The sequence below is a fragment of the Stenella coeruleoalba genome, assembly GCF_951394435.1.
Source record: "Stenella coeruleoalba genome assembly, chromosome: 19".
In the NCBI taxonomy this organism is placed as follows: domain Eukaryota; kingdom Metazoa; phylum Chordata; class Mammalia; order Artiodactyla; family Delphinidae; genus Stenella; species Stenella coeruleoalba.
In genome coordinates, this window is record NC_137165.1 from 22576902 (window position 1) to 22589747 (window position 12846).

Genomic DNA, 12846 nt, shown 5'->3' on the forward strand with positions numbered 1-12846 from the left:
TTCGGCGCTTGGCGCCCCGCCCAAGATCCCGCACGTCGCCCACAGGGACGTGGCCCCGGAGGCTTCAGGGCCCGGGGCCCGCGGTCCCTTGGGCATCGGCCCTGCCCGCCCACGCGGCGCTAGGCGCAGCCCGGCCGCAGCCCGGGCCGGCCCTCCTGCCCGACAGCAGCTGGCCCGAAGCCACTGGGAGCCACCATTGAGTCGCCACGGCCCCTCAGCCCCGGCAAGGCCACCCTTGCCCCCACACCCCCCGCCGAGCTCAGGACCCCGCCCCTGGTGGCCGGCAGGCCCGGGGAAGCGGCCCCTGCCCTCGATCCCGCTCCCGCACCCGGCCGCGGTGACACGCCAGAGGGGCGGAGTGGGGGGGGGGCTTTTGTCGGAGGGAGCTGTGGAGGGACACACCGGCACACAGGTGGCCGCGCCGGGGCTGGGCGCCGGTGGGGGCGGCCAGGTGCAGGTCGAGGGGCTCGCGGGCCGAAAGGACGGCTGCTGGGCCCGCGGCGGAGTCTGGGTCCGGGCCGGCCACCCCGGGAGCGTCTGGGGTGCGGCTGCCTTCCAGGGCCGCCTTCTGGCCGCCTGGCCGGCCGGGCCGGCGGGGAGCGCCCCCGCCAGCGCGCGCCGTGGTGGGAGGGGCCTGAGGAGGTGAGGCCTGCAGCGGGGCCCGGCGGGGGCGGAGCCGGCGGCCCCCGCCGCGGGCGAGTAAAGGAGAAGGCGGGCGGAGCGGGAGGCAAAAAGCCTACAGCACCCGGTATTCCCAGGCGGTCTCCCATCCAAGTACTAACCAGGCCCGACCCTGCTTAGCTTCCGAGATCAGACGAGATCGGGCGCGTTCAGGGTGGTATGGCCGTAGACGGGGGCGGGGGCCGCGGGCTGCCTCTTGAGGGCCAGTTTCGCTGGCGCTGGCGCCTGAACGCCAGCCTGGCGGCCGGCCCGCCCCGGCAGGGCCCCCTGGCCCGCCCAGGCAGGGGGAACGGAGGTCTCGGGTATCGGGCGGCGGCGGAGGGTTTGGCGACCACCTCCCAGTCCAGGGCGGCCGTGACCCAGCAAACCCTTCGGCGCTTGGCGCCCCGCCCAAGATCCCGCACGTCGCCCACAGGGACGTGGCCCCGGAGGCTTCAGGGCCCGGGGCCCGCGGTCCCTTGGGCATCGGCCCTGCCCGCCCACGCGGCGCTAGGCGCAGCCCGGCCGCAGCCCGGGCCGGCCCTCCTGCCCGACAGCAGCTGGCCCGAAGCCACTGGGAGCCACCATTGAGTCGCCACGGCCCCTCAGCCCCGGCAAGGCCACCCTTGCCCCCACACCCCCCGCCGAGCTCAGGACCCCGCCCCTGGTGGCCGGCAGGCCCGGGGAAGCGGCCCCTGCCCTCGATCCCGCTCCCGCACCCGGCCGCGGTGACACGCCAGAGGGGCGGAGTGGGGGGGGGGCTTTTGTCGGAGGGAGCTGTGGAGGGACACACCGGCACACAGGTGACCGCGCCGGGGCTGGGCGCCGGTGGGGGCGGCCAGGTGCAGGTCGAGGGTCTCGCGGGCCGAAAGGACGGCTGCTGGGCCCGCGGCGGAGTCTGGGTCCGGGCCGGCCACCCCGGGAGCGTCTGGGGTGCGGCTGCCTTCCAGGGCCGCCTTCTGGCCGCCTGGCCGGCCGGGCCGGCGGGGAGCGCCCCCGCCAGCGCGCGCCGTGGTGGGAGGGGCCTGAGGAGGTGAGGCCTGCAGCGGGGCCCGGCGGGGGCGGAGCCGGCGGCCCCCGCCACGGGCGAGTAAAGGAGAAGGCGGGCGGAGCCCGGGAGGCAAAAAGCCTACAGCACCCGGTATTCCCAGGCGGTCTCCCATCCAAGTACTAACCAGGCCCGACCCTGCTTAGCTTCCGAGATCAGACGAGATCGGGCGCGTTCAGGGTGGTATGGCCGTAGACGGGGGTGGGGGCCGCGGGCTGCCTCTTGAGGGCCAGTTTCGCTGGCGCTGGCGCCTGAACGCCAGCCTGGCGGCCGGCCCGCCGCGGCAGGGTCCCCTGGCCCGCCCAGGCAGGGGGAACGGAGGTCTCGGGTATCGGGCGGCGGCGGAGGGTTTGGCGACCACCTCCCAGCCCAGGGCGGCCGTGACCCAGCAAACCCTTCGGCGCTTGGCGCCCCGCCCAAGATCCCGCACGTCGCCCACAGGGACGTGGCCCCGGAGGCTTCAGGGCCCGGGGCCCGCGGTCCCTTGGGCATCGGCCCTGCCCGCCCACGCGGCGCTAGGCGCAGCCCGGCCGCAGCCCGGGCCGGCCCTCCTGCCCGACAGCAGCTGGCCCGAAGCCACTGGGAGCCACCATTGAGTCGCCACGGCCCCTCAGCCCCGGCAAGGCCACCCCTGCCCCACACCCCCCGCCGAGCTCAGGACCCCGCTCCTGGTGGCCGGCAGGCCCGGGATAGCGGCCCCTGCCCTCGATCCCGCTCCCGCACCCGGCCGCGGTGACACGCCAGAGGGGCGGGGTGGTGGGGGGGCTTTTGTCGGAGGGAGCTGTGGAGGGACACTCCGGCACACAGGTGGCGGCGCCGGGACTGGGCGCCGGTGGGGGCGGCCAGGTGCAGGTCGAGGGGCTCGTGGGCCGAAAGGACGGCAACTGGGCCCGCGGCGGAGTCTGGGTCTGGAGGGCTCTGAGCCTCCATCCGCTCTGGTTCCTCGGGGCTACCGGCCCGAAGCCTGGTAGCGCGACACCCCACCGGCCCACAGACGTAGCCTCCCCAGCTGTGCTCACAGCGAGTCCAACCGCAGCCTGCACCCCTCCACGGGACACTTGGATTACTCCCGCGATCCCCACGAGGTGCGGCACCCGGCGGCCGCATGGGCTGAGATCCTGCCCTTGCGGCGCCCTGTGGCCACCTCCGCCTCCCTCACGGTACTGGCCGAGGCCTCGGACCAGCGGGCCCCGGCTCCCAGCTCAGCGCTGCTCCTCCGCCCCTCTCACCTCCTGCCCGACGTCCAGGCTACCGAGCACCCTCCACCCCCGCCCACCTTCATGCCACTCAGCCGGAACCCAGGAGGCAATGCCAACTACCAGGTGTATGACAGTCTGGTGCTGAAGCGGCAACCGCAGGAGGGCCAAGCGCGGGCCAACTCGCTGCTACCTTCCACCTCGGCCTCCAGGCCCTCTCTGCACGGGAGCCAGACTGGGAAAATGAACTTACCAGCAGCAAATGGGGGCGGGGGCAGGGGCAGGGGGCGGCAGGGCATGGAGAGAGGAATAAAGAGCGCCAGAGTCCAGGAAACATTGGTGGTCTGTGGCTTGGAAGCGCCACTCCTTCTGCCAGCCTGGGTCCCTTTGCTTGGCTTCCTGCAGGAAGAAGCCAGTGTCCCCTTCTTGGCCTGAGGGTCCCTTTGGTTTAGTGGCCACAGTTCTGCCAGCAGGCCCCTCCTGGTCCTATACCATGCACTAAGTACATCTGCAGCTGCAGACTCCAAACCCCTGGTCTCTGGGCACCTCCTCTGTGTCTCAGCTGTCCCTGTCCACAGAGAGCCTCATACAAGAAGTTGCTTCCAAACTGGGAGGTTCCACATCTGGGCAGGTCCAGCTCCAGGCCCAGTGAAGGGCATGAAGAAGGCTGAGGCTCTGGACTCCAGCCAGGCCTTCAGCAGGCCTCTGAGGCCAAGGTCTTCCTAGTCTCAAGAGGGGCCAAGAGACGCAACGTGTCATTTGAACAAGTGAGTCAGCGGGCGGTGAGCGAATGAATGACCGCTCGAGGGGATGTATGCCGGCCACCGGGCCCTGTTTGACTGTCCAGGCTCAGCTTACCTGACCCTGGTTACCAGGGAATGCCACTCTGGGCCCTCCTTTTCATCCCCCTCCCTCACTGTGACCTCACCACCTGCCCCATTATGACCCAGTCTGGCTCCCAGTTAAAACTGGAGGGCAGGGGGCCCAGGCAGTCCTGGGACCGACGGCCATGGGTGAGCGAAACTACTACCGAGCCGAGCCGTTCACTGGCCCCATCCGCAGGAAATGCCAGGAGCAAGGATACTCAATTCTTCTGATCCCGGTCAGCTTCATCTTGCTCAACGTGGGGATCAACGTGGTGACTATGGTCAGGGCAGGATCTGTGCAGCGCGGTTGGGGGAGCCCTGGGGTCTTGAAGGGGCTGAGGTGGGAGGGCTGCTGGGGTGTGACCGGACAAGGGTTGGATTTCAGGGCTCACCCTGCTCCCGGCCTCCCCCCTCCCCTTCTTCCCTCAACTCTGGAGGCATCTGAAGAGATTCTTGCGGGCACTTTTCAATCGTATTTTCCACAAAGGTGAGTGGGCGCCGGCGTGGGTTCAGGGGATGTGGGCCTGTCCCCTTTCTTCTATCCCTGCCTTGATTCTCAGCCCCTCAGGAACCCAGGCCCTGACCCATCTCGCCTTTCCCCACAGACAAGCAAGCCAGCTGTGTAGGCAGCCATCGCATGTGCATGCGCTGCTCCGTGGATCCCAAGAACCTGTGCTCAAGAGTTTCTTCCCGCTTCTGCCATCGCCCAAGCTTCCTGCTCGGGCAGGCAAACCACCTTGACTACTGCCTGCAGCGGGGCCCGGCGGGGGCGGAGCCGGCGGCCCCCGCCGCGGGCGAGTAAAGGAGAAGGCGGGCGGAGCGGGAGGCAAAAAGCCTACAGCACCCGGTATTCCCAGGCGGTCTCCCATCCAAGTACTAACCAGGCCCGACCCTGCTTAGCTTCCGAGATCAGACGAGATCGGGCGCGTTCAGGGTGGTATGGCCGTAGACGGGGGCGGGGGCCGCGGGCTGCCTCTTGAGGGCCAGTTTCGCTGGCGCTGGCGCCTGAACGCCAGCCTGGCGGCCGGCCCGCCCCGGCAGGGCCCCCTGGCCCGCCCAGGCAGGGGGAACGGAGGTCTCGGGTATCGGGCGGCGGCGGAGGGTTTGGCGACCACCTCCCAGTCCAGGGCGGCCGTGACCCAGCAAACCCTTCGGCGCTTGGCGCCCCGCCCAAGATCCCGCACGTCGCCCACAGGGACGTGGCCCCGGAGGCTTCAGGGCCCGGGGCCCGCGGTCCCTTGGGCATCGGCCCTGCCCGCCCACGCGGCGCTAGGCGCAGCCCGGCCGCAGCCCGGGCCGGCCCTCCTGCCCGACAGCAGCTGGCCCGAAGCCACTGGGAGCCACCATTGAGTCGCCACGGCCCCTCAGCCCCGGCAAGGCCACCCTTGCCCCCACACCCCCCGCCGAGCTCAGGACCCCGCCCCTGGTGGCCGGCAGGCCCGGGGAAGCGGCCCCTGCCCTCGATCCCGCTCCCGCACCCGGCCGCGGTGACACGCCAGAGGGGCGGAGTGGGGGGGGGGCTTTTGTCGGAGGGAGCTGTGGAGGGACACACCGGCACACAGGTGGCCGCGCCGGGGCTGGGCGCCGGTGGGGGCGGCCAGGTGCAGGTCGAGGGGCTCGCGGGCCGAAAGGACGGCTGCTGGGCCCGCGGCGGAGTCTGGGTCCGGGCCGGCCACCCCGGGAGCGTCTGGGGTGCGGCTGCCTTCCAGGGCCGCCTTCTGGCCGCCTGGCCGGCCGGGCCGGCGGGGAGCGCCCCCGCCAGCGCGCGCCGTGGTGGGAGGGGCCTGAGGAGGTGAGGCCTGCAGCGGGGCCCGGCGGGGGCGGAGCCGGCGGCCCCCGCCACGGGCGAGTAAAGGAGAAGGCGGGCGGAGCCCGGGAGGCAAAAAGCCTACAGCACCCGGTATTCCCAGGCGGTCTCCCATCCAAGTACTAACCAGGCCCGACCCTGCTTAGCTTCCGAGATCAGACGAGATCGGGCGCGTTCAGGGTGGTATGGCCGTAGACGGGGGCGGGGGCCGCGGGCTGCCTCTTGAGGGCCAGTTTCGCTGGCGCTGGCGCCTGAACGCCAGCCTGGCGGCCGGCCCGCCGCGGCAGGGTCCCCTGGCCCGCCCAGGCAGGGGGAACGGAGGTCTCGGGTATCGGGCGGCGGCGGAGGGTTTGGCGACCACCTCCCAGCCCAGGGCGGCCGTGACCCAGCAAACCCTTCGGCGCTTGGCGCCCCGCCCAAGATCCCGCACGTCGCCCACAGGGACGTGGCCCCGGAGGCTTCAGGGCCCGGGGCCCGCGGTCCCTTGGGCATCGGCCCTGCCCGCCCACGCGGCGCTAGGCGCAGCCCGGCCGCAGCCCGGGCCGGCCCTCCTGCCCGACAGCAGCTGGCCCGAAGCCACTGGGAGCCACCATTGAGTCGCCACGGCCCCTCAGCCCCGGCAAGGCCACCCCTGCCCCACACCCCCCGCCGAGCTCAGGACCCCGCTCCTGGTGGCCGGCAGGCCCGGGATAGCGGCCCCTGCCCTCGATCCCGCTCCCGCACCCGGCCGCGGTGACACGCCAGAGGGGCGGGGTGGTGGGGGGGCTTTTGTCGGAGGGAGCTGTGGAGGGACACTCCGGCACACAGGTGGCGGCGCCGGGACTGGGCGCCGGTGGGGGCGGCCAGGTGCAGGTCGAGGGGCTCGTGGGCCGAAAGGACGGCAACTGGGCCCGCGGCGGAGTCTGGGTCTGGAGGGCTCTGAGCCTCCATCCGCTCTGGTTCCTCGGGGCTACCGGCCCGAAGCCTGGTAGCGCGACACCCCACCGGCCCACAGACGTAGCCTCCCCAGCTGTGCTCACAGCGAGTCCAACCGCAGCCTGCACCCCTCCACGGGACACTTGGATTACTCCCGCGATCCCCACGAGGTGCGGCACCCGGCGGCCGCATGGGCTGAGATCCTGCCCTTGCGGCGCCCTGTGGCCACCTCCGCCTCCCTCACGGTACTGGCCGAGGCCTCGGACCAGCGGGCCCCGGCTCCCAGCTCAGCGCTGCTCCTCCGCCCCTCTCACCTCCTGCCCGACGTCCAGGCTACCGAGCACCCTCCACCCCCGCCCACCTTCATGCCACTCAGCCGGAACCCAGGAGGCAATGCCAACTACCAGGTGTATGACAGTCTGGTGCTGAAGCGGCAACCGCAGGAGGGCCAAGCGCGGGCCAACTCGCTGCTACCTTCCACCTCGGCCTCCAGGCCCTCTCTGCACGGGAGCCAGACTGGGAAAATGAACTTACCAGCAGCAAATGGGGGCGGGGGCAGGGGCAGGGGGCGGCAGGGCGTGGAGAGAGGAATAAAGAGCGCCAGAGTCCAGGAAACATTGGTGGTCTGTGGCTTGGAAGCGCCACTCCTTCTGCCAGCCTGGGTCCCTTTGCTTGGCTTCCTGCAGTAAGAAGCCAGTGTCCCCTTCTTGGCCTGAGGGTCCCTTTGGTTTAGTGGCCACAGTTCTGCCAGCAGGCCCCTCCTGGTCCTATACCATGCACTAAGTACATCTGCAGCTGCAGACTCCAAACCCCTGGTCTCTGGGCACCTCCTCTGTGTCTCAGCTGTCCCTGTCCACAGAGAGCCTCATACAAGAAGTTGCTTCCAAACTGGGAGGTTCCACATCTGGGCAGGTCCAGCTCCAGGCCCAGTGAAGGGCATGAAGAAGGCTGAGGCTCTGGACTCCAGCCAGGCCTTCAGCAGGCCTCTGAGGCCAAGGTCTTCCTAGTCTCACGAGGGGCCAAGAGACGCAACGTGTCATTTGAACAAGTGAGTCAGCGGGCGGTGAGCGAATGAATGACCGCTCGAGGGGATGTATGCCGGCCACCGGGCCCTGTTTGACTGTCCAGGCTCAGCTTACCTGACCCTGGTTACCAGGGAATGCCACTCTGGGCCCTCCTTTTCATCCCCCTCCCTCACTGTGACCTCACCACCTGCCCCATTATGACCCAGTCTGGCTCCCAGTTAAAACTGGAGGGCAGGGGGCCCAGGCAGTCCTGGGACCGACGGCCATGGGTGAGCGAAACTACTACCGAGCCGAGCCGTTCACTGGCCCCATCCGCAGGAAATGCCAGGAGCAAGGATACTCAATTCTTCTGATCCCGGTCAGCTTCATCTTGCTCAACGTGGGGATCAACGTGGTGACTATGGTCAGGGCAGGATCTGTGCAGCGCGGTTGGGGGAGCCCTGGGGTCTTGAAGGGGCTGAGGTGGGAGGGCTGCTGGGGTGTGACCGGACAAGGGTTGGATTTCAGGGCTCACCCTGCTCCCGGCCTCCCCCCTCCCCTTCTTCCCTCAACTCTGGAGGCATCTGAAGAGATTCTTGCGGGCACTTTTCAATCGTATTTTCCACAAAGGTGAGTGGGCGCCGGCGTGGGTTCAGGGGATGTGGGCCTGTCCCCTTTCTTCTATCCCTGCCTTGATTCTCAGCCCCTCAGGAACCCAGGCCCTGACCCATCTCGCCTTTCCCCACAGACAAGCAAGCCAGCTGTGTAGGCAGCCATCGCATGTGCATGCGCTGCTCCGTGGATCCCAAGAACCTGTGCTCAAGAGTTTCTTCCCGCTTCTGCCATCGCCCAAGCTTCCTGCTCGGGCAGGCAAACCACCTTGACTACTGCCTGCAGCGGGGCCCGGCGGGGGCGGAGCCGGCGGCCCCCGCCGCGGGCGAGTAAAGGAGAAGGCGGGCGGAGCGGGAGGCAAAAAGCCTACAGCACCCGGTATTCCCAGGCGGTCTCCCATCCAAGTACTAACCAGGCCCGACCCTGCTTAGCTTCCGAGATCAGACGAGATCGGGCGCGTTCAGGGTGGTATGGCCGTAGACGGGGGCGGGGGCCGCGGGCTGCCTCTTGAGGGCCAGTTTCGCTGGCGCTGGCGCCTGAACGCCAGCCTGGCGGCCGGCCCGCCGCGGCAGGGTCCCCTGGCCCGCCCAGGCAGGGGGAACGGAGGTCTCGGGTATCGGGCGGCGGCGGAGGGTTTGGCGACCACCTCCCAGCCCAGGGCGGCCGTGACCCAGCAAACCCTTCGGCGCTTGGCGCCCCGCCCAAGATCCCGCACGTCGCCCACAGGGACGTGGCCCCGGAGGCTTCAGGGCCCGGGGCCCGCGGTCCCTTGGGCATCGGCCCTGCCCGCCCACGCGGCGCTAGGCGCAGCCCGGCCGCAGCCCGGGCCGGCCCTCCTGCCCGACAGCAGCTGGCCCGAAGCCACTGGGAGCCACCATTGAGTCGCCACGGCCCCTCAGCCCCGGCAAGGCCACCCCTGCCCCACACCCCCCGCCGAGCTCAGGACCCCGCTCCTGGTGGCCGGCAGGCCCGGGATAGCGGCCCCTGCCCTCGATCCCGCTCCCGCACCCGGCCGCGGTGACACGCCAGAGGGGCGGGGTGGTGGGGGGGCTTTTGTCGGAGGGAGCTGTGGAGGGACACTCCGGCACACAGGTGGCGGCGCCGGGACTGGGCGCCGGTGGGGGCGGCCAGGTGCAGGTCGAGGGGCTCGTGGGCCGAAAGGACGGCAACTGGGCCCGCGGCGGAGTCTGGGTCTGGAGGGCTCTGAGCCTCCATCCGCTCTGGTTCCTCGGGGCTACCGGCCCGAAGCCTGGTAGCGCGACACCCCACCGGCCCACAGACGTAGCCTCCCCAGCTGTGCTCACAGCGAGTCCAACCGCAGCCTGCACCCCTCCACGGGACACTTGGATTACTCCCGCGATCCCCACGAGGTGCGGCACCCGGCGGCCGCATGGGCTGAGATCCTGCCCTTGCGGCGCCCTGTGGCCACCTCCGCCTCCCTCACGGTACTGGCCGAGGCCTCGGACCAGCGGGCCCCGGCTCCCAGCTCAGCGCTGCTCCTCCGCCCCTCTCACCTCCTGCCCGACGTCCAGGCTACCGAGCACCCTCCACCCCCGCCCACCTTCATGCCACTCAGCCGGAACCCAGGAGGCAATGCCAACTACCAGGTGTATGACAGTCTGGTGCTGAAGCGGCAACCGCAGGAGGGCCAAGCGCGGGCCAACTCGCTGCTACCTTCCACCTCGGCCTCCAGGCCCTCTCTGCACGGGAGCCAGACTGGGAAAATGAACTTACCAGCAGCAAATGGGGGCGGGGGCAGGGGCAGGGGGCGGCAGGGCGTGGAGAGAGGAATAAAGAGCGCCAGAGTCCAGGAAACATTGGTGGTCTGTGGCTTGGAAGCGCCACTCCTTCTGCCAGCCTGGGTCCCTTTGCTTGGCTTCCTGCAGTAAGAAGCCAGTGTCCCCTTCTTGGCCTGAGGGTCCCTTTGGTTTAGTGGCCACAGTTCTGCCAGCAGGCCCCTCCTGGTCCTATACCATGCACTAAGTACATCTGCAGCTGCAGACTCCAAACCCCTGGTCTCTGGGCACCTCCTCTGTGTCTCAGCTGTCCCTGTCCACAGAGAGCCTCATACAAGAAGTTGCTTCCAAACTGGGAGGTTCCACATCTGGGCAGGTCCAGCTCCAGGCCCAGTGAAGGGCATGAAGAAGGCTGAGGCTCTGGACTCCAGCCAGGCCTTCAGCAGGCCTCTGAGGCCAAGGTCTTCCTAGTCTCACGAGGGGCCAAGAGACGCAACGTGTCATTTGAACAAGTGAGTCAGCGGGCGGTGAGCGAATGAATGACCGCTCGAGGGGATGTATGCCGGCCACCGGGCCCTGTTTGACTGTCCAGGCTCAGCTTACCTGACCCTGGTTACCAGGGAATGCCACTCTGGGCCCTCCTTTTCATCCCCCTCCCTCACTGTGACCTCACCACCTGCCCCATTATGACCCAGTCTGGCTCCCAGTTAAAACTGGAGGGCAGGGGGCCCAGGCAGTCCTGGGACCGACGGCCATGGGTGAGCGAAACTACTACCGAGCCGAGCCGTTCACTGGCCCCATCCGCAGGAAATGCCAGGAGCAAGGATACTCAATTCTTCTGATCCCGGTCAGCTTCATCTTGCTCAACGTGGGGATCAACGTGGTGACTATGGTCAGGGCAGGATCTGTGCAGCGCGGTTGGGGGAGCCCTGGGGTCTTGAAGGGGCTGAGGTGGGAGGGCTGCTGGGGTGTGACCGGACAAGGGTTGGATTTCAGGGCTCACCCTGCTCCCGGCCTCCCCCCTCCCCTTCTTCCCTCAACTCTGGAGGCATCTGAAGAGATTCTTGCGGGCACTTTTCAATCGTATTTTCCACAAAGGTGAGTGGGCGCCGGCGTGGGTTCAGGGGATGTGGGCCTGTCCCCTTTCTTCTATCCCTGCCTTGATTCTCAGCCCCTCAGGAACCCAGGCCCTGACCCATCTCGCCTTTCCCCACAGACAAGCAAGCCAGCTGTGTAGGCAGCCATCGCATGTGCATGCGCTGCTCCGTGGATCCCAAGAACCTGTGCTCAAGAGTTTCTTCCCGCTTCTGCCATCGCCCAAGCTTCCTGCTCGGGCAGGCAAACCACCTTGACTACTGCCTGCAGCGGGGCCCGGCGGGGGCGGAGCCGGCGGCCCCCGCCGCGGGCGAGTAAAGGAGAAGGCGGGCGGAGCGGGAGGCAAAAAGCCTACAGCACCCGGTATTCCCAGGCGGTCTCCCATCCAAGTACTAACCAGGCCCGACCCTGCTTAGCTTCCGAGATCAGACGAGATCGGGCGCGTTCAGGGTGGTATGGCCGTAGACGGGGGCGGGGGCCGCGGGCTGCCTCTTGAGGGCCAGTTTCGCTGGCGCTGGCGCCTGAACGCCAGCCTGGCGGCCGGCCCGCCGCGGCAGGGTCCCCTGGCCCGCCCAGGCAGGGGGAACGGAGGTCTCGGGTATCGGGCGGCGGCGGAGGGTTTGGCGACCACCTCCCAGCCCAGGGCGGCCGTGACCCAGCAAACCCTTCGGCGCTTGGCGCCCCGCCCAAGATCCCGCACGTCGCCCACAGGGACGTGGCCCCGGAGGCTTCAGGGCCCGGGGCCCGCCGTCCCTTGGGCATTGGCCCTGCCCGCCCACGCGGCGCTAGGCGCAGCCCGGCCGCAGCCCGGGCCGGCCCTCCTGCCCGACAGCAGCTGGCCCGAAGCCACTGGGAGCCACCATTGAGTCGCCACGGCCCCTCAGCCCCGGCAAGGCCACCCTTGCCCCCACACCCCCCGCCGAGCTCAGGACCCCGCCCCTGGTGGCCGGCAGGCCCGGGGAAGCGGCCCCTGCCCTCGATCCCGCTCCCGCACCCGGCCGCGGTGACACGCCAGAGGGGCGGAGTGGGGGGGGGCTTTTGTCGGAGGGAGCTGTGGAGGGACACACCGGCACACAGGTGGCCGCGCCGGGGCTGGGCGCCGGTGGGGGCGGCCAGGTGCAGGTCGAGGGGCTCGCGGGCCGAAAGGACGGCTGCTGGGCCCGCGGCGGAGTCTGGGTCCGGGCCGGCCACCCCGGGAGCGTCTGGGGTGCGGCTGCCTTCCAGGGCCGCCTTCTGGCCGCCTGGCCGGCCGGGCCGGCGGGGAGCGCCCCCGCCAGCGCGCGCCGTGGTGGGAGGGGCCTGAGGAGGTGAGGCCTGCAGCGGGGCCGGGCGGGGGCGGAGCCGGCGGCCCCCGCCGCGGGCGAGTAAAGGAGAAGGCGGGCGGAGCCCGGGAGGCAAAAAGCCTACAGCACCCGGTATTCCCAGGCGGTCTCCCATCCAAGTACTAACCAGGCCCGACCCTGCTTAGCTTCCGAGATCAGACGAGATCGGGCGCGTTCAGGGTGGTATGGCCGTAGACGGGGGCGGGGGCCGCGGGCTGCCTCTTGAGGGCCAGTTTCGCTGGCGCTGGCGCCTGAACGCCAGCCTGGCGGCCGGCCCGCCGCGGCAGGGTCCCCTGGCCCGCCCAGGCAGGGGGAACGGAGGTCTCGGGTATCGGGCGGCGGCGGAGGGTTTGGCGACCACCTCCCAGCCCAGGGCGGCCGTGACCCAGCAAACCCTTCGGCGCTTGGCGCCCCGCCCAAGATCCCGCACGTCGCCCACAGGGACGTGGCCCCGGAGGCTTCAGGGCCCGGGGCCCGCGGTCCCTTGGGCATCGGCCCTGCCCGCCCACGCGGCGCTAGGCGCAGCCCGGCCGCAGCCCGGGCCGGCCCTCCTGCCCGACAGCAGCTGGCCCGAAGCCACTGGGA